The sequence below is a fragment of the Pezoporus occidentalis genome, unplaced genomic scaffold, assembly GCF_034315485.1.
Source record: "Pezoporus occidentalis ecotype Australia unplaced genomic scaffold, CSIRO_AGI_Poc_V1 ctg267, whole genome shotgun sequence".
In the NCBI taxonomy this organism is placed as follows: domain Eukaryota; kingdom Metazoa; phylum Chordata; class Aves; order Psittaciformes; family Psittacidae; genus Pezoporus; species Pezoporus occidentalis.
In genome coordinates this window covers 83,654-105,105 of record NW_026914578.1, presented here as the reverse complement: position 1 = coordinate 105,105, position 21,452 = coordinate 83,654, and the positions used below count along the sequence as shown (strand labels likewise).

The 21,452-nt window shown below is 50.9% G+C and overlaps 1 protein-coding gene and 1 long non-coding RNA gene across 2 annotated transcripts in view; both read left to right on the top strand.

Moving 5' to 3' along the window:
- The first annotated feature begins 1,128 nt into the window (after positions 1-1,128).
- LOC134166635 (uncharacterized) lies at positions 1,129-11,174 on the top strand. The gene is made up of 2 exons (XR_009965934.1): positions 1,129-7,774; positions 10,321-11,174. It is a non-coding gene; the product is annotated as an uncharacterized LOC134166635 (long non-coding RNA).
- Positions 11,175-17,221: 6,047 nt separating this feature from the next.
- JAK1 (Janus kinase 1) overlaps positions 17,222-21,452 on the top strand; it is a 65,377-nt gene continuing 61,146 nt past the window's right edge. The window contains exon 1 of the mRNA XM_062624434.1: positions 17,222-17,315. The gene's annotated coding sequence lies outside the window, so the exon portion shown is untranslated. The remainder of the gene's footprint in view (positions 17,316-21,452) is intronic.

Genomic DNA, 21,452 nt, shown 5'->3' with positions numbered 1-21,452 from the left:
GGGGGACCCCCCCCCAACACCACGGATCCGCCGCCGAGAGCGGACGGCTGCGGAGGGCTCCGGGACCAAGGGACTCCGTGTGCGTCCTGCAACCGGGCAGAGCATCAACAAGCGCTGCAGGGGCTGACCCGCACGGAGCCAGGGTGGCTTTGCAGGGGCTTTAAAAGCCCCGTGCGGCTGCGGGTTAGAAACGCACGGGCTGCAAACGGCCACGTTCGAACGTGCAAGGCTTGCAAACGCGCATCCCATCACGTCGAAGCGGTCGCTCTGCTCCGAGCCGGTGACAACGGTGGCGGTGGGGATAGTGTCGCTCATTGCATTGACCCTCCTGATGCATCCGTGTGTGTATATATGGTGTGTGATGCCCACACCGGACCGACCCCATTCCCAACATAGGGATAACGGGACACAGGGAAAACGCTCGCGGCTGCCCCCGCCCCCGGAAGCGGCCGTCACATGGCGGCGCTGCCATAAACACACCAAGATGGCGGCCCTCACGCCGTCAGCCCGTGCTGCGTCATGTCGCCCCCCGGGCTCGGCCTTCAGGTGGGTCCTTTATGGCCGGTACCGGAGGAAAAGGGGGGGGGGGGGGTACGTGAGGGGGGGGGGGGAGCGGGCGGCCGCCCGCTCCCCCCCCCCCACGTACCCCCCCCCCGCCCCGTCGGTCTGGCGCCGCCGCTTGACAGGCCCCGAGTAGGCCTCTGGGTGCGTTCCAACGCTCCCGACGGACGGAGACAGACGGGTGAGGTGCGGGGTCGGTGTCTTGAGGGCGGTGAGGGGTGGCCGGGCCCTTTGGGGTTGCGGAAGCGCTGTCTGTGGGGAGGGAAGTTGTTATGGGGCTGGGGGGGGGGGCGGCGGCCCTTTCTCCCACAGCCGCTCTCCTCGTTCCATCGTAACTGGCTGCTTGTTTCCTCTTCAGGCTTTATTTCTGGGCCAAGCGCCGTGATGAAGGTGGAAATCAGGTTTACTCCCTTTCATACCTCATCCCCCCCCTTGTAGTTGAGACCCCGGGGAGTTGTGAGCGTGTGGATTGTGGCCCGGGCACGGCGGTGGGATGCTAAAGGAATTCCGGTGCACATAAGTTAACAAAACCCACCCCCAAATAAGCAGAGTCGCCAGCTCCTTTCAGGAGCAGAAACTGGCAGCAAACACTGGAAACTCGAGGGGTTTTCTTAAAAGTATATGGCAATATGCGATGCTTCTGCAGTCACAAGGGCAAAAAGACTGTGTTAGGCTCCAAAACTAATGCAGGTTTTGCTTATAAGGGGGTTTCCTCAGGGGATAATGGTGACTCTCCTTAGGGTTTTTGTATCAGGTCTGGGTAGCTTTAGTCTGACCAAAAATCAACAGGTGAGTGTGAGATGCAAGGAAGCGAACTGCGTGTGCATTGGAGTAAGAGCTAGATCCTCTAGAGAAAATGGCATCAGCCTTTAGAATATGTAACTCCAACCTTTGTGCCAGGGGGTGTCGGGCAGGAGCTGCTCACCTTTGTGGTCTCATAACCTCTGCCTTTAAAGAGCATTATGGTAACTCCTGAGACATGGAATAAAACATGGAAAGAGCAGTCAAGGCATACTGGAGCTATAAAATGACACCTCTCATCACTTCAGCCTGTGAAACACAGGATTCTCAATGCCATTCTATGGAAGTCAGTAGAATTTTTCTCTTGGAGTAGTAGTGGTGTTGGAAGAACACCTCAGGGCGAGAGCAAATGGTTCATTACTTACGCAGCTTCCTTTTCAGAAGTCACCGATGTACATACAGAGTCTATTAACGTGGTTTACCAAGCTTTTCAGTTGTCTGTTTTGCTCTCGCGGCCACAGGCTCTAATGCTCAATCTACAAATGGTGGTAAATCCGTGAGTTTGAGGGGATGTGTTTAAGTCCTCCGTGCCGTACGTCAGGATTGCGTAATCTGTTGGCTGTCCCCTTTTTATGTAATGTATGTTTGGAGTTGGGTTTAAAACACACAAATGTTTTTTTTCCCACTGCGTGCTTCTCTCAGATAGTTCGTGTTTGTCTCTCCGTTGCCCTCTGGAGTTAAAACCCTGCAAGACACCGGTTTGATGGCTGGAGCCCGCTGGCTGGTGCGTATTTCTCTCTTAACAACAGTCTCTGCCACACCTCAGGACGTGCTCTTCTCCAGGTGAGTTGTGTGGAGTGTTGGGCTGCTGCTGGAGTTTCTGCTTCCTCCTGGTGTGGAGGTGAGAGCACCCTGGACCAGTGAATTCCATCAACATCCAAAATGAACTTCTGAAAAACTTAATAATACATTAACTTCTTCTGTAACACATTAACTTCTATTGTGTAAAACTGTTGGTTTTGAAACTCATTTCAGAACTTGAGCTGTTTGATTCTCTTAACCAAAGTGTGTGTGTGTGTAGAAATATTTCCATGATCTTTTTCGGCAGTGCCTGTTTTTAGGGAAGAAAAAGGGAAGGAGGTAAAAATATAGGTTGATGTAAGGTTGTAATGTGATCAGTTTGTGGTGGAATTGTTTATTTCACAACCTTATATTTGTACCCTATAACCTAAAAATGCCACTGAGCCTTTAGGCCCCTCATGTGCTTACTCCAGCTGCAGCCCCTGGTGAACACGGCTGGGTGCTGCTCCCCTCAGAGCCCTCGTGCTGGTGCTGTTAGTGATCCCCCTCCTCAGCTGTTGCAGGCAGTATAGCTCCATTAACTCATCTGGCTCTCTGCCATTGCACCCAGTGACTGGTTGGTGACATTCAATACTCAAGCAGCATAAAACAAATGCTGCTGTCTTAACTCCAGTGGATTTAAGGGGGAAGAGAGGAGTCCCCATGTTCTCTGTGGTGATACCTGTAGAGCAGTTAGTTACCCTATTTCCATTAAATCCAGCATTAGTGGATGTAGCCAGCAGAAGCTGCTACTTAAAACCACTTTGAGCTGCATTGCAGAAGCCACTGCAGTGATTAAGATAACAGATTAGCCAGATAATTAATGCTGGACTGAAACCCCTGATGCAAAGCCACTTCTGTTAAATGCTCTTGAGCTTTTCACCTGGCAGATGGACACTGGCTGGGGTGATGCTGTGTTTCTGAGACGTGTGAAGGATGAGGAGGTGGAGGATGTGCCTGCTGGGCTCGGCAGTGCTGTGGAGGGGCCGCAATGACTGACAGGCTGCCCTGGCTCAGTTATCACAGTGCTGATGCTGTCTCTTGTAAAGGTACAGTACTGTGATAACTGAAGGATGGCAGCCATCTGAGCTTCTCGGAGCCCCATGGATGCACGTACGGCGCAGCAGCGTCCTCCTGAAGCAGAGTGTGCTCATTTTAAATGTACCCCTTTGCATAAAAGTAAAAGGTTAATGTTGTCTTTGAATAAAATATTGGACTTCATTGAGAGTTTGCCTGGTAACTGACTGCTTTGCCTTGGAAGAAGCCTTCCAAAAGTGGTGTGCTTTGGAGATCTTCAAAAATGGTTCAGAAAGCAGGGCCCTGTGCAGCACAGTGGAGTATTGAAGAGCGGAGGGGTGGGTCAGTGGGTGAATCTTGGTACCAGAGCAAATGGAAACAACTGTAGCACTACAGAAAATAAAGCCTTTTTAAGATACTCTTTAATGCATCTTGTTAAAAATACCATGAGCTTGGCTAGCTTGTTTCCATGTGTCTCAATACATGGCAATCCCAAGCACAGCTACAGGCTGGGTGGAGGGTGGATGGAGCTGCCCTGAGGAGAAGGACTTGGGTGTGTTGGTCAATGAGAAGCTCCCCATGAGCCAGCTTCAGTGTGTGCTTGAGCCCAGAACTGCCCCGTGTGCTGGGCTGCACCCCCAGAGCGTGAGCAGCAGCTCAGGGAGGGGATCCTGCCCCTCTGCTGTGCTCTAGGGAGACCTTAGAGCAGCTCCAGTGCCTGAAGTGGCCGCAGGAAACCTGGAGAGGGGCTTTGGACAAGGGCCTGTAGGGCCAGGCCAAGGGGAATGGCTTTAAGCTGCCAGAGGGGAGACTGAGATGAGCTCTTAGGCAGAAGCTCTCCCCTGTGAGGGTGCTGAGGCACTGGCACAGGGTGCCCAGAGAAGCTGTGGCTGCCCCATCCCTGGCAGTGTTCAAGGCCAGGTTGGACACAGGGGCTTGGAGCAAGCTGCTCTAGTGGAAGGGGTCCCTGCCCGTGGCAGGGGTTGGAGCTGGATGAGCTTTAAGGTCCCTTCCAACACAAACCATTTTTAAGAATTTCTATGAAATAGATGGTCGGGAACGGGCTATTTCAGTCCGGTGAGGACGGTGCAGGGGGAGATAGCAATGCATCTGGTACTGTCCCTTGCAGGGTTTGCTTGGGCTTCTCTGCCCCAGTGAGGGACAGACTGCAGCCTTCCTGGGTCATTTCCGTAACGATGTTATTTAAACGTCCAGAAAAGACGAGGTTTCTCGGGGGACTTGCTCTTGGTCGAGGCTGGTCTTATTTTTGTGCCATGTGAATTAAATGATGTGGGAGTGGGGGCCGGGCTGCAGTGCTGGAGCTTGACAGCAGAGGGGCCCAGCGGGCCAGATTGTGTTGGGGAGTGTGAAATCCGAGGGGTTTTGTGTAAAATGAGCAGACTTGTTACTGCAGTGCCTGTTCCCCAGATCCCCCTCATCCCAGGAAGCGGATGGCCCTCAGGCTGCCGACGCTGATGCAGCGGTCTCCAAAGGTCCCAATTAATTCTTGATACCAACATTAAGTGTGGTCATTGACCTGGTGGTGTTTAGGAATACTCTTCCTTCTGGAGTCGATGATTCATGGCTGTCCAGGGCTTTGCCCTGTGCTTCCCTGCGCAGCCCTGGCTGCTCTGGGGAGAGAATGGGGATTAGCTCAATCAGTGCTCTGCTCCAGCATGGCAATTAGATGGGTTATGTTATTCCTCTGATCTTCTTTACTGGAAGGGATCTGCCAGACAGTGCTGTTGGCGATGTCTGAGGGCCCAGACGGGGTCAGTGCTGTGCAGCTCTGATGGAACGTTTGCCAGCGTGCGCCATTTAACAGGGGAAATTGTTACTGCTGTTGTGATAGTGGCTTGAGCCTGCGTCTGGAGGAGGGTTCTGGTGCACTAGATACTGCACGTGATAGAAAAGACATGCTGCTACCAAGCGTTTAAGTTCTAGGTGGATTAAAATCTGAGCAGAGTCAACCCTCAGCTTCTTCCCTGCCTCTTTCCAAAGCTTGCAGGGACTTCCCAGGGCAGGAGTATGCTCATCCCAAAAATGAGAGATGGCCATCTCCCATGGCTGCCGCCATTCCTCACTGTACAACAGCAGCTCCTCTTCCAGGTGCTGTGCTAGGCTCCTGTTTTGGTTATGGGATGAATGGGAGAGAAGAGGAGCTGTGGGATCTTGGGAGTGGGAGCATTTGTAAGCTTCCAGGCTGGCCAGGGCTCAATTTCATCTCTTTGTACCTATTTCTGCTGTTGTTTTAGGATCCAGCAGGTGCTCAGGAAACGTTCATCCCCTTTTCTGGGAGAAAGGCAGGCAGCAATGGAGTTCGGAGCTGGAAGTAACGTGGTGTTCAGCCATGTCCTCCCTCCTTCCCATAGGAAGTGAGGGCACTGCGCAGAGGCAGATAGGTTTGTTATGGACCAGGTCCTCACCTACCAAGCCTAGGGTCGGATTTGAGGGTTAATGACCAGCCTGGCTGGCTGAGAGGGACGTGCAGCAGAGCTGCTCACTGTGTGCTGGAGCACACATTGGGTGCTGGTGAAAGAGCAAAGAGCCTGTTCAAATGACATGTGCCTCTGGCTTCAGGCTGTGCTTCTCATTTCCTGTTACAAGTACAGCTCCCAGCTCTGGCATGGGACAGGAACTGAAACACTGTCTGTGCCTGAAAACAACACCTCTCCAACAAGGTTTACTGGGAGCCTTGGTCTTCCTCTCAGGCTGAGCAGATGGAGAGTCCACCTCTTCTTCCTGTGGCTTCCTACTGATATGATAATGGGACAGACTTCTTATAAATACGGGTGGGTTTGCTATGTCTAAATATTGCTGCACGCGAGCAATGCAACTATCAAGTCTTCTTTGGCAGTGGAGCACTTCCTCCCACAAAGGATGTTAAAGCGGAGATGTAAACAACATGCACGCAGTGATACATCCCATCGCTGTCTGCTCAGAAGGAAGCTCTCTCTGAGGCCCGTCCGTTTTCTGATAAAGCTTTCTGTAACGGATGGGTTTGATCCCAAGACAAGGCAGCTCGCTCGTGACACGTCCCTGCTGTCATTCCAGATGGATTTGTTCTAACCCGGTGGTTCTCGGGCTGTTTCATCAGGAAAGTCCCTTTTCCCATCTGGAGGCTGTCTCCTTCCCACCCACGTTCTGCATGAGGAGAGCAGGAGCGCTGCTCCTGTGACATCTCCTTGGGGCTATAGATCTGCAGACAAGGGTGGCTGTTCTGTTCCTGGCTTTCATCCACAAATTCTCCTTTTAAGGGCCCCGAGCAAGCTGGCCAGCTGCTGTCAGGATAAAAGACTTCCATTGTGAGCCTGCGCTCAGCCTTGACACCAGGTGAGGATGTTGCCTTTCCCCAGTGTTCTGGTTTTTAAAGGCTTTGACTTGTGTGACTGTTCAGCGTGAAGCATCCATACTAAAAAGCCTCAGTTTAGCAGCACTAAAATAGGAAGGATCCTTCCCAGCAGAGTTTCAAGCACACACGGGTGTTGTTTCAAAGTCCAGCGGTGCCCCATGGGAATCAGGCTGTTTTAATGACTGTTCATTCAGATCCTCTCTGGCTAGTGCAGAGCACTTGACCTTGAACTTTAATCCAGACCTTCTTGCTTAAACATCTTTACAAATCAAGTAGCCCAACTGCAGTGTCTCAATATGTGCACATATTAGATGTACCAGAATGTAACTCGGTTTTGGGTCAGGTTAGGCAATTCCTGAATGTGCTGGTTTGGGCTGGGGTGGAGTTAGTTGTCTTCATAGTAGCTGATAGGGGGCTGTATTTTGGATCTGTGGTGAAAACAGCATTACTGATGGAGAGATGTTTTCATTATTGCTGAGCAGTGCTTACACTGAGTCGAGACATGGAGTCTGCTCCCCACACCACCCACCAGCGAGTAGGCTGGGGCTACGCGAGGAGTGGGGAGGGGACACAGCCAGACAGCTAATCCCAGTTGACCCAAGGGATATTCCAGACCACAGGACACCCTGCTCAGCATATAAAACTGGGTAAAGAAGGAGAAAGGCATTTGTCCTCTCAAGTCACCATGACTTGTGAAGGAGATCTGCTTTCCTGATGGCTGAACAACGATCTGTCAATGGGAAGTGGTGAGTGAATTCCTTGTGCACAGCTTTTGCTTTTCCTGCTCTAGTGGAAGGTGTCCCTGCCCATGGCAGGGGGTTGGAACTGGATGAGCTTTAAGGTCCCTTCCAACCCAAACCATTCTATGGTTCTATGATTATCTCAACCCATGAGATTTCTCACTTTTACCCTTCTGATTCACTTCCCCATCCCACCAGCGGAGACAGTGAGCAGCTGTGTGGTGCTCAGTTGCTGGCTGGGGTTAAACCACAGCCCTGAAGATGACCCCGGAGATGCTGGACAAAGCAGAATGGACAAAAACAAGTTGAAGACTTTGGTGCAGCCTGTGTGATCAGAAATGCCACCAGCTCAGCCATGCAACATCATTTACCATCAGATGTGGAGGTATTTTCTTGGCATGCCAGCTCCAAACACTGCTGTTAGAGCACCCTGCCTGCAAAATATCATGAGCTTCAGAAGAATTCATTCATTACAAATATGCTCAGCTCAGCTGTGGTATTAGCTTCACTTTCTCAGAGTCAGGTGAGATCAGTGTGTGATTATGTTCTCACTCCTTTTTCCTGGCGAGGGGTCCTTTCCCACTCAGTGCAAATGCTGTGGAGGAGCAGTAATGGCCTTTACACGTGCCTGTTACCGTGAAAAGCAGTCTGCAGAAGTACTGTGTGATCAGGGGATGACACCACCATTTCTCCTTCCTGCATAAACTGTTTCCGACTGTATCTCACATTTAGGAGATAGTGACTAGCTGAGTTGTTGGATAATACGTAAACCCCATGTTGTTGTCATTCGCTTGATTCACAAAGGGAAAATGTGACTTCAATTGATGTCTGACTGGGGACAAAACCACTCCTTGAGAACGGAGTGTTTCGGTGTGGGGCAGTGTCAGAGTTACCTCTGTCATTGCTGTATTCAGACAGATGAGAAAGGCAGGATTGTGCAACTTGGTACATAATTTTCTCTTCATAACGTTTCACAGGAGCAGGAGAGGAGCGTGGATCTATGTGTGGGTTAATACACCCTTACATGAGATCACGTCTTTAAGTTGGGCTACTGTTACAAGCTTTCTGGGACCTAGCACTGCTGGAGCCAGAGGAGAGACTCCTCTTGACTCCAGAGGGCTTTGGCTCAGACTTGTACTTCAGATCATAGGCAAACTTCTGATCCCAATCTTAAGCTCCCCATTCACTTCAAGAGGACGAGAGCTGCACTTTGTCTGGGTTTTATTTGGTACGCAGGGATGTATGTCTGACACTGGAAACAGCCTCATGCAACTGTAGCAGAGAACAGGGTAAAAAAGAGTGTGAGGCCACTCGGGAGGGAAGCAGCTCTTGGTTTGGGTGGTTCCCTGGATGTTCTGAAATTGGACACTGCAGCCCCAACCCTAGCTCAGGACAGGTCAGTCCCCAGTGCTGTGCACACATGGTCTCCTTAAATTAAGGCAAAATCATTAAGGTTTGGTGCTGTGCTGCTGCTGGTCAGTACTGAGAAGCTGTAGCTGCCCCATCCCTGGCAGTGCTCAAGGCCAGGTTGGACACAGGGGCTTGGAGCAAGCTGCTCTAGTGGAAGGGGTCCCTGCCCGTGGCAGGGGTTGGAACTGGGTGAGCTTTACGGCCCCTTCCAATATAAACCATTCTATAATCCTGTTGCCAAGGGAGCACAGCAGTTATGTGGGGGCAGCTTGTGGTGCAGGAGGGGAGGAGAAGGCAGGTGGTATCAGCACTCCCTCTGCTACAGTTTGCTGCCTCCTCCCTGCAGTGAATGTGAGAGCTTGCTATCGACTGCCCTCCATTTTAATTAACTCTAGGAGCAGGCAAAGTACACTGAATAATTCAAGAGGGACATGTGTTTAAACACTTGCAAAGCTTCAGATTCCACCTGCCTAAAAATCAGTCTGTGAGAGAGCAAATGGTTCCTGGTGAGGTGGTGGTGGGTGGACAACAGAGTTATGGATCACATCCCAACCCCTTTGTGTTGCTCCAGCCAAGAAGATGCCATCTGTGGCTCCCATTCTTGCTGCTGGGACAAACTGGGGCTGATGGTGGTAGAAAGTTCATGGCAGTCAAGGGCTGCACACGCAGGGGCAACACCAGCGCAGGTAGTTCTGGCCTGGGGGCAGAAAGAGCTCATAGCACAGAGTTTTGGAGAAGGGGCTGGTAGGGAAGCAGGTGAGGCCAGTAACAGGGCTCAACATCAGCAGTTTTAATGGTTACTCTGAAGTTACAGGGGTAGTGGTTTTCCATAACTGGGAGTTTCACCTCCTGCACTTGTTTTCTCATAAAGAGAACATGACTTTAACAAAAACACACAAGCAAAACCATGAGCACACAGATGCCCTTTAGGGTCAAGCATTTTGGAGCTCCAGAGCAGAAGTGATCCTTCCAGAGGGAAGTGGATGAGGAGGAGTCAGTACCTTTCCTGTGGAAGCTCACTGATAAAGGCTGCACCGGTTTAGATGGGCACGGATCAGTAGGGACACCATGGGAGGCTCCATATCCGTGTTTCTGATGCGTGGCTGGGTTACCTGCTGATCTGGTGTATTCCATATGCAAGCAACTTCCTTAAACCTGTTGGCTTCATGTTCCCAGGGTGATAAAGAGTCACATGTTTGTTTCAGAACAATTTCCACCCAGGGCAGAACAACAGCATCTCAAGGCAACATGTGATGCTGCCCCTCCAGCATCCAGAGATTTGCTGCATCCTGCTTTGAAATGCATTGCTCTGGGGGACCCTGAAAATGAACATTTGCTAACGAAGGCTAATTAATGTTGGGTGTAAAAGTGACATGCTGCTGCAGTTGCGTTTGCCTTCTCATTAGAGGAAAACTCATTTTATTCACAATCCACAGCGGGTGTTTTAGCTGATAATTTATTAGAGGAACACAGTATCTGTGTGGTTCCTTCTTAGTCTAAGGATTTTTCACTTCTTCACCCCTTTAGCTCAGCTAAGTTAAAGGAAATGTGCCACAGCCTTCTAAAACAATCACATGAAATACAGTGTTTCACTTAAGAGGAAATGAGGAAAAACAGTTACATAAAATGGGAGAAAAATATTGCTTTTCACCTCCACAGGTTTCATGGAATGAAGTGGCAACATCAGCTATTTTCATCAGGTACATTGCAACCTGAGTGCTTTCAGTCCATTTGAACCCCATAGCTAGCAGTTCCCAAATGCACTGTAACCGTTACTCTCTCGCTGTAGGCTGTGCCATTCCGATGCAACCCTTGCTCTGACAGATCGCTGACATCTTTCATTTTTCTCTTCCCATTCCCTCTCACAACAGCGCCATGGTCCTGCTGAATCCGTGAGGCACATGGTTAAGCAGCACAACAGGGTGAAGGCAAAGGCAGGGGCACTAAGCTGCTGATGGTGATACTACTCATCCTTAATGGGCTTGGGAAGAAGTCCACATTTCTTCGGGTCTGGAGTTTGCTTGCCCTCCTGGTTGTATTTCTATACCCTCTGTGCCATTATGAGCAATGTGATCTTAATTCTCTATCTCCGTGCAATGGAGGGAGGAGGAATATAGTAAACCCCACATTAAAAAAAAAAAATGCTGTTTTTTAACACAGACCAGGGAAATGGAGTTCCCAAAGAGAACATGAGAAAAGCAGGAGTGACAGAATGTGCTTTGGAAGCTGGCCAAGCAGGGCTGTATATCCTGGCTGCTAGTCACTTGTTAAAGATCCCAGGCATGCTGCATGCTCCATGTTACGTGTGTTCTCCTGAGACAGGGGCACCTAGATGCAGGACACTGACCTGAGCATTGCCCCCAGCCATGTAAACAAGCTCTGGGATCTGTGGAACGTGAGGGATGTGAATCAGTGTGCATCATTCCAGAGGGGTGAATGCTTTGGTGACAAACGTGGTGTTTCCAACCCTAAAACTTGAACTAGAATTAAAGCCAACATTAGTTATTGCTCTGGTTGAGGTCAGTCTCCGCTTTGTCCTTCCCCTCCAGTTCCAGTTAGTGCCAGACTCGTCCTTATAAAAGCCAGCTGTTGCACATGTAGCTTTTCTGGGGTTTACATATATATCATACGTATTTATATATATGGAACTAGTATATAAGCAAGTGTGTCTAGCTCTAGTGGTATGGCTGGCAGGCAGCCAGGCAGCAAGTGGGTACATGTGAACTGTGCCAGCGCCAAACTCATCCTTCTGGAGATGGCTGTGCTGGAAAATAGATGAGCTGAAGAAAATGCATTTAAGGATCTGGGCAGTATTGATTTGACTTTCTGTCTTTTATTAGTCTGCTTAAAGCACAATAAAAAGTCACTAACCGAATTTGACTTCAGTGGAGGGGGGTCAGAAGTGGATTTGGAGCTGGCCACCATCACCACCCTGCTCCATTATGTCTCAGTGCAATGATGGCTGAGACAAGAAGCCAGGGCTGGAGCAGCTCTGCTCTGGAGCCAGGCTGAGAGAGCTGGGCTGGGGCAGCCTGGAGAAGAGAAGGCTCCTGAAGGGGAGACCTGAGAGCAGCTCCAGTGCCTGAAGGGGCTGCAGGAAAGCTGGAGAGGGGCTTGGGACAACGGATGTAGGGCCAGGCCAAGGGGAATGGCTTTAACCTGCCAGAGGGGAGACTGAGATGAGCTCTTAGGCAGAAGCTCTTCCCTGTGATGGTGCTGAGGCGCTGGCACAGGGTGCCCAGAGAAGCTATGGCTGCCCCATCCCTGGCAGCCCTTTAGGGTTCCTTCCAACCCAAACCAGCCTGGGAATCTATGATTTAGGCTGCACTGGTTGCAGTGTGCCAGCTGCCAGCCCACAGGCACTGGTGTAACTCCATCCTTTGCAACTGCTCTACAGCTTTTTACACAAGCAGTGTTTCTGGTGCACAACAACTGAACATAAGGTATATTTTTCAGTAGAGAAATTTGGGGGAGAAAAAAAAAATGCTGTTGTTTTGGCTTGTTAAGAGAACAATGAAGAACCAGAAAACCGGCAATGAGAAAACAGCCGAGGAAGGCAAGCAGCAACATGAACATGCCTGATGCAGGACGGCATCAGCATCTCTACTCTCCCAAGCCTGGAGCACAGCAAGAGAACTCCATCCCCCTGGGCAGTGAAGCTGGGAAATAGAGCTCCGTGTTACGCCTCCTCCACACTGCTCTGCCAGCCTGCTTCAGCCCCGTGCAGGAAATCCCCCTGCAGCTTGGCCTCCTCCAGCAGCTGCCGCGGCACCCTCAGAACAAGCACTGCTTTGGATGGCCAGAATTTAATCATTCCTTTGCGAAGTAAATTTGGAATAGTGACAGGAAGGACCTCTCCCTCCCCAAGATGAGAGATTATTGGAAACCCCTCTTGGCTTAAAAAACCCAAAGGGTTTGGCACCATATTTAGTAATAGTTAATTAGGAAGAAGCAATTCACACATTCCTGATGGCTCAAAATAAACTCTCTCACTTGCTTTTCCAAGCAGAGACAAGCACTCTGAAAACGGTGGCACAAACAGGGGTTCACGCATGTTGTGTGAGCATAGGAAGTTTCAGATAAATTCAGCAACAGATCAGATGAAAGAACTTGTGCCCTTGTGTATCTATTTATACAGCTCCTGTGGCAAGTCCCCCCCCTCATCGCTGCAGCATCCGGGGGCCTCACAGTCTCTCAGATACTCATAGAAGCTGCCACAGAATACTGGATGGTGATGGTGTGATGGGGAGACACAATGGGGAGGAGGAGGGTGTAGGGTGAAGTCACCCAGCCAGCAAACACCCAATGGGTGGTTTGGAGCACCGAAGGTTGTTGGTGTGTGAGTCCCTTTGCCTGATCCAACTGCATGCTGCCTGATGGCTGCTCCTGCTGCTTCTGCTTCTTCTGCTCCTTCTTCTCCTCCTGGTCCTGCTGCCTGGCTGCTCCCCCAGCTCCAGCCACAGGGTGAACCAAACCCTGTGTCAGAAAAGATAACTCTTCAGTGAAAAGATCAGTTTTATTGATTTTGAGGCAAAGATGCTCCATTTGCTCTGCCTTGTAACTCCTGCTTTGTTTTTCCTGGGGATAAAAATGGAACAATGTTTTTCTTTGGGGAAAAAAATAATAGTTTGAGAAATCAATTCTAATGTGAGCAGCACTGAATACAGCCTGACACTCTGCAGAAGCACACAAAAGCACCAAGAATTACCCTCAGAATACTTTCTAATGCTATTGCAGTTTAAGGCGTTGCTGGCATTGAAAGTCCGCGGCCCATTTTACACATTACACAGCACCTCTGGCTTCATGACCTCCTCCTGATTTTCACAAGTATGTTTGAGAAGAGCCAGGCTCCAGAAGTACTGCCAAGAACAAATCAATGACAAACTGAAACCACGTAGATAGTGTTAAATCACATTTAGGTAAGGGTCCAGTCAACCCCAGGCTGGTGGCGTTGGTGATTTAAAGCACTTTACCGTATGCAGGGCCCCCCACTGTACCTTGAAATGCCACAAAAAAAAAAGGGCTTTTAAACATTTATACTGTTTAAAGTAATGTGGGAACATCCCCATTTCAGAGGCAAAGGTGCAGTTTGGCTTCTGGAAGCTTGAAAACCAAACTGCAGAGCAGGCGAGGAATGGATAATTCCTGCATCCATCCCTGCCCCTCCTTTAAAGAAGGCTACAGGAGAGAATCTGTTTGAATTTGACTTTCAATGCACAAATACCAAGGCAATCATCTGTATTTTGGCCTTTTTTATTGTGGAGGGTATCAGTGCCTCCTGGAAGTTACAAAATAAAGAACACAATAATTCTTCTGCCTCATCACTGCACCCTGGTACAACAATAATGGGCGAAAGAAAAACTTACTGTGCATCAAAGGCCTTTCTGCAGCTCTTTGAAAGCCCATTCTCTTTATTAGCAAATCCATGTGATAAATTCCTCAGAGAAAGCTACTTTAAAGGCTTCAATGCAAAATGACATCTTCCCCATGGGGCGGTATGTTGTGGTAAAACCAGACTGGTTTGGGTACAGGCGGGAAATCATCCCCTGTTATTAACATAGTTCTTGGAGTAATTTTTAGAAGCGCATTGATCTCCCCTCAGTTACATGTCAGAGAACAGCAAGTAATGCCAGGCACCAGTGTCCTGACATAAAGGAGGAAAAGCAGAAAGCTCACATTGCAGGTAGGACCAGGAGACTGAACACACCATTTCTGTGGGGCTGAATGTGCCGTAGGAGCTCAGCACCATCTTTTAAAGTGAGGTTGTGAGCCTGTAAGAGTTTAATTCTCACCGAAGGACAGAGCCTTTGGGAGCCTGGGTCATTCCTGGGCATGGTCTTGGGCTGTGGGCACCCATTTAGATAGAGGCAGAGGTAAAGCTGCTCTCCCCTGAGCTGCTGCAGCCAGGAGCAGCCCCAGGCTAAGCCCTTTATGCAATCCTTCAGTCACAGCCACCTCCTTGGTGTTGATTTGCAGCTCTGAGCTTCAGGATTTAAGGACATTCACAGCATCAGTTGCTGTGCTGGGAAACAAACCCTGCCTCTAAATAACAGTAAAGATCTGGTACTTTATTTGGCATGAAAACCCACCAAGAAAACCTGATTTTACCAGTATAAAGGCAAAGCCATGGAAAGGGCTAGCAAGAATGAAACCTGGTCTAGTGGAAGGTGTCCCTGCCCTGTCCCAGAGGGTCAGAGGATCTTTAAGGTCCCTTCCAACCCAAAGCTTTCTAGGTTCTATGATTCTGATTCTAATCAATGGAACCACATCCTCTGCAGGCAGATCATGGGAAGCAGAGAACAAGAAATGGTGGGACCGGAGAGCTGTGACACAGCCACACATCTGCAGGTTTTGACCTCTCTCCTTTCAACCTCAGGCTCTTTCCTAACCTGAGTTAAGATTACCAGAGTGATAGAAACAGGGTGAGATTCCAGGGCTTTCCCATGCACCCACAGTGCACGGTTAATCCAGACCCAATAATGCCATGCAGCTGAGGAAAAAGGTTAATATGCTGCAAAAGCATCCAAATTATGCTCTGCTGATTCCCCAACTGCTGTGGACACAGGTTAGGTAGCACTGGTTTGTTTTCCCTTGGGAGAGGGGAAAGAAACAATCAACGATTATCTACCTTCAGTTTGTGAACCTCAACCACCCACTATAGAATCATAGCATGTTTTGGGTTGGAGGGACACCTGCCACTAGAGCAGCTTGCTCCAAGCCCCTGTGTCCAACCTGGCCTTGAACACTGCCAGGGATGGGGCAGCCACAGCTTCTCTGGGCACCCTGTGCCAGCGCCTCAGCACCCTCACGGGGAAGAGCTTCTGCCTTGTATCTAACCTGAATTTCCTGTGTTGAAGTTTAAACCCAGACAAGGTTTAAACCTTGTCCTATCACTGCAATCGCTGATGAAGAGTTCCTCTTTAGCATGCTTGTAGGCCCCTTTCAGACACTGGAAGGCTGCCCATGCACACAAGCGCACTCGCACGCAGTCAGCTCCCACCTCCCAGCTTCAATGTGGTAGATGAAAAACTTGGGTTGATTTCCTAGAGCTTCAAAACTCACCACTGCTGGGGCACAAGCTGGGGCAGATGAGCTGGGACTGACGACCTGTGTTGGCCTCTGAACACTCTGCAATGGCAATGGGACTTGTACACCCATGCGCTGCCATGCATGAGAAGACCTTGATAAAAAGATGTTATCGGCGTGCTCTGATGAGTCGGAATAACAGAAACCATTATGTTGAAAGGGGGCACCTTCAGCAGAGTATTGGGGTTTTTTACTGACTGGTTCAGCTATTGGGCCAATTCTCCCAAAAAGCAGCAGCAGATTGGTTCTTTCAGAATAAAATGCCAAATACGTGTGTGTGGGAAGGGGGAAATCATTTTATTGAACTGAATCATCTTCTAGCTGATAACTTGTGCAGTTTCCTGCGACTTTGAGAAGAGTTTGAAACCACAGCGCAGAAACCCATTTCTCTTCTGTGCAGAGGGGAGAACTGTGTGTGTCTCCTCACCTTGGTGTAAACACCAAGTTGTTTACAACGGCTCATTCATGTCTGTGTGAGGTTAGAGATAGGGTTGTAGGGTTTCTAAAGATGATGGAGTTAAGTCTAGAGGAGGCCATGGAGATGCTGCGAGGGCTGGAGCAGCTCTGCTCTGGAGCCAGGCTGAGAGAGCTGGGCTGGGGCAGCCTGGAGAAGAGAAGGCTCCTGAAGGGGAGACCTGAGAGCAGCTCCAGTGCCTGAAGGGGCTGCAGGAAAGCTGGAGAGGGGCTTGGGACAAGGGATGTAGGGACAGGCCAAGGGGAATGGCTTTAACCTGCCAGAGGGGAGACTGAGCTGAGCTCTTAGGCAGAAGCTCTTCCCTGTGAGGGTGCTGAGGCGCTGGCACAGGGTGCCCAGAGAAGCTGTGGCTGCCCCATCCCTGGCAGTGCTCAAGGCCAGGTTGGACACAAGGGCTTGGAGCAAGCTGCTCTAGTGGAAGGGGTCCCTGCCCGTGGCAGGGGTTGGAGCTCGGGGAGCTTTGAGGTCCTTTCCAACACAAACCAGGCTGGGGTTCTATGATCCAAGTAACAAGAAGAGCTCAGCCCACGCCACGGCAGACAATGGAGGTCTGTGGAAACAACCGCTGTGGCCTCAGCTCCGGGGTTGTGAAGACACCCCCCCAGCTTCAGCACTGAGCGGTGCCACAACACGTTGGCTGACAGCTGGTTTTAATCACCTGCTACTAACCTGCTGTTAATCGCCCCGGTGCCCACCCCACTCGCTGGTGTCTCCATCTCTCTCCACACCACTCCGGCCACAGGCCCATTTTAACCCGGTCCTTCTCCCTGGCTGGGCTCCAGCCACGCCACCACCACCCCCTGAACCGCCTCCGCCGGCAGAGCCCTCAGCGCCGGAGCGAAGCCGCCATCCCCGCCCCGGCCCTCGCAGCCCCCTCAGCGCGGAGGCGGCAGCGGGGAGGCGCCACCCCCGGGCGGGCCCGGCCCTGCGCATGCTCCACAGGCGGGAGCCGCCGCCGTGCCGGGACCGCCGCCCTGCCGCCGCTCCCGTGGGTTCGCTGCCGGACAGCACCGGGCCGAGCCCCGCCGCCCCCCCCAGCCCCACGGGGCCGCGGCTGAGCCGCACGCCCGCCTGGCCCGGCGCGACGGAAGGGGTGAGTGAGGCCGGAGCGGGCTGGCGCGGCTGCCCCCGGCCGGGCCCTGGGCTGGGGGGAGCCGGGGAGAGCGGTGCGGGCGGCGGGCGCTTCTCCTGAGGGAGGCTCCCGAGATGGCCGATGGCGCGGGGGAGGCGCGGGGCTTCCGCGGCGGCCGGGCCCGGCGCCTCGGCTCGGGTGTGCGGTGCCGCTGGGCTCCCGTCAGCGCGGAGCGGGGACGAGCCGGGCCGGGCAGGGGGTTTAAGAGCAGCCACGGTTGTGGTGAGAGGCGGCTCCACGGCCCCGTCGTGGGAGGCCGGTGTTTGGCCATAGGAGGAACCGGAATGAAATAACTTCGGTTCTGGCCGCTGGGGGAAATGGGTGAAGTTGGAGCGCACCCGGGGGATCCTGAGCGAGCTCGGACCCCCCAGGCGGCTTCGGTGTGCTTTGCAAGTGGAGTTGCTCGGAGATAACTGCCTCATGCTTCTGTGCGAGTTAAGGGCTTGGGAGCCTTGGCTGTACCCAGCTGCCAGCCTGGCATCGCTTCATGTGGAAGGGGAAGAGGCACTTTTGGGTGCTCCTTTAGCCCCGTTCTCCTTCCTCTGAGGGTGGTGGCAGCCATCGAGAGGAAGGTGGGGTATCCTTCACCTGAAAGGACAGGCAGGGATGCAGAGCAGGTAACTGCCAAGTTGCACCTACTTTCTACCTTCTCCAAACACCATAATCCTACAACTCGGCTCTCTGTGCGTGTGGGAACAACTCTGTTGAGTTGGGCTTTTCAAAGTACATGTAGAAAGCTCATCTATGAGGAGAACCAGGACACAGAAGCTTGAAGTGCATCAACCCTGCTGCTAACCGTGTAGTTGGTGACAGAAAGACAACATGGCAGTGCTCAGTGTGGCAGGAGAGGCCGGACCTGGCCCTGTTTAATCAGGCTGTGCTTAGGGAGGAGGATGGGGTGGCGCTAGGGAAGAGTGTAGCTAAGGGGGTGGCTGATAGATAAAGCATGAGGGGTAAATTCTGAGGCAGCCTGGAGGGCAGATAAGTGCAGTGCAAGAAAGTTGTCTTTTTTTGACTGGGGAGCTAGAAGTCATTCAGGGTTGCGTCAGCGTTTAAACTTAACCCCCGTTAACCCAGTTTAGCTCTGGCTTGGGGAAGATGTTCAGCAATTTAATTCTTTAGCGGGACGTGTGTTGGTACCGTGTTCTTCACGGCTGCTGAGGTTCAGTGCTCAGTTCAGTTTTGCCTATATAAGGGGAGTGGTTGGCGTTTCCTCCTGGCACTTGTTTTTTAAACATGCAGGAAGTTGCACCTTGATCGGGGTTTGTGCGAGGTGACACTGACACAGGTGCTCTGAAACACGGAGCCACGGAAGGACGCGCCGCTCCATCTGAGCGAAGGAGCCACATTGGGGTCTTGGTGTTGTTCGTGGTGTTCAGTTAGTGATCACAAGCAGGTTTTACCAGCGTTTTTGTCGATATGATTTTAGTGATTCACTTCTTAAATGTCCTTAACCATGCCAAGTGCAAGGTTCTGCACCTGGGTCTGAGCAGTCCCGGGCACAGCTACAGCTTGGGCAGAGAAGAGATTCAGAGCAGCCCTGTGGAGAAGGACTTGGGGGTGTTGGTCAATGAGAAAATGAACATGAGGCGGCTTCAGTGTGCGCTTGCAGCCCAGAAAGCAACCGTATCCTGGGCTGCATCCAAAGGAGCATGACCAGCAGGGCGAAGGAGGTGATCCTGCCCCTCTGCTCTGCTCTTGTGAGACCTCACCTGGAGCATTGTGTGCAGTTCTGGTGTCCTCAACATAAGGGCACAGAGCTGTTGGAACAAGTCCAGAAGAGGCCATGAGGATGCTCAGGGGCTGGAGCACCTCCTGTATGAAGACAGGCTGAGAAAGTTGGAGCTGTTCAGCCTGGAGAAGAGAAGCTGTGTGGAGACCTCAGAGCAGCTTCCAGTATCTGAAGGAGGCCTACGAGGATGCTGGGGAGGGACTCTTCATTAGGGACTGTAGTGACAGGACAAGGGGTAACGGGTTCAAACTGAAACAGGGGAAGTTTAGATTGGATCTAAGGAGGAAGTTCTTTCCTGTGAGGGTGGTGAGGCACTGGAATGGGTTGCCCAGGGAGGTTGTGAATGCTCCATCCCTGGGGGTGTTCAAGACCAGGTTGGACAGAGCCTTGGGTGACCTGGTTTAGTGTGAGGTGTTCCTGCCCATGGCAGGGGGGTTGGAACTGGAACTTGATCTTCAGCTCCTTTCCAACCCTAACTATTCTATGATTCTATGTTGTCTAAGTATCTGCAAGCTGTTTGCCTCAAAGCCTGGTGAAACGGAGAATACACTAAGCACATGCAGAGCTAAACTGCAGACACTTGACCTTTGGGAAATGTTAGGTGAAAAGCTTGTAAAAAGCCAGGGTGAGTGGGTTTAAATTTGAACAAGAATATAAACACAGAACTGGAACAATGTTAAGTCTGTGAACTCCTGGAAGTCTTTTGCACTGCAGAAGTCTTTCAGAATTAATATGAAGGTGGCCTTGTTTGAGAGCTAGGCTCTGTAATTCTAGAGCACATTCAAGAATATGCTGTTTCTGTATGTCCAAATTAACTTGTCTATTCAATGAGTTTATTTAAACAACAAATGGGAAGCAAGATCTGGAGAGAGTATCTGATACGAAAGCCTTGGAATGCAAACCTGTATGAATTACAAAGCAAAATGCTGAAGTGTATCTGAAAATTGGGCGAAATCAATGCACCTTGTAAGTTTGGAGAAGAGAAGCTCTGTGGAGGCCTCATAGCAGCTTTCCAGTGTCTGAAGGGGGCCTATAGGGATGCTGGGGAGGGACTCTTCATTAGGGACTGTAGTGACAGGACAAGGGGTAACGGGTTCAAACTGAAACAGGGGAAGTTTAGATTGGATATAAGGAAGAAATTCTTTCCTGTGAGGGTGGTGAGGCACTGGAATGGGTTGCCCTGGGAGGTTGTGAATGCTCCATCCCTGGCAGTGTTCAAGGCCAGGTTGGACAGAGCCTTGGGTGACCTGGTTTAGTGTGAGGTGTCCCTGCCCATGGCAGGGGGGTTGGAACTGGATGATCTTCAGGTCCTTTCCATCCCTAACTATTCCGTGATTCTATAAGTTTATTTTTTCCTTAGTCAAACAGAATGTTCAATTCAACTTGCTCTAATTCTTTTACCTTACCTCTTTGGGGCTGGAAGTAAGGCAGGCTTCTTGGTTGGAAGAATAAGTGATACTAATACAGTAAGCTTAGATGGATGCTTCTACAATAATTTAATCTTTCAAATAAAAGACTGAATTCTCAGAAATCAGCTTCCCTTTTTTGCATTGCTGGGAAAAATCTTTCCTTTTTCGTAGGCAGCATCCTGACAGTGATGCTTGTTCTTGTGGGCAGGGAGATTTCATCTCCTTCCTACCACGTTCCTCCTCATACTTCCTCGATTTGGAGGTAAAACACCTTTTTCACCTGCAGAACTGGCCCTTGGGTTTCTTGGTGCCTTACTGCTGCCTGAGTTGGTATGAGGAAGAGAGAGGTTCAAAATAGAGCACGAATGCTGGGAATTAGAACCATAGAATCACAGAATAGTTAGGGTTGGAAAGGAGCTGAAGATCATCAAGTTCCAATGCCCCTGCCATGGGCAGGGACACCTCACACTAAACCAGATCACCCAAGGCTTCGTCCAACCTGGCCTTGAACACTGCCAGGGATGGAGCTTTCACAACCTCCCTGGGCAACCCATTCCAGTGCCTCAGCACCCTCACAGGAAAGGATTTCTTCCTTTGATCCAATCTAAACTTCCCCTGTTTCAGTTTGAACCCGTTACCCCTTGTCCTGTCACTACAGTCCCTAATGAAGAGTCCCTCCCCAGCATCCCTATAGGCCCCCTTCAGACACTAGAAGCTGCTCTGAGGTCTCCACACAGCTTCTCCAGGCTGAACAGCCCCACCTTCCTCAGCCTGTCTTCATACAGGAGGTGCTCCAGCCCCTGATCATCCTCATGGCCTCCTCTGGACTTGTTCCAACAGTTCCATGTCCTTTTTATGTTGAGGACCCCAGAACTGCACACAATGCTCCAGGTGCATCTGACTGCTGTGTTGGGTGTGAATTGCATGAGGAGCTGCTCTATGTTTACCTATAGAGGA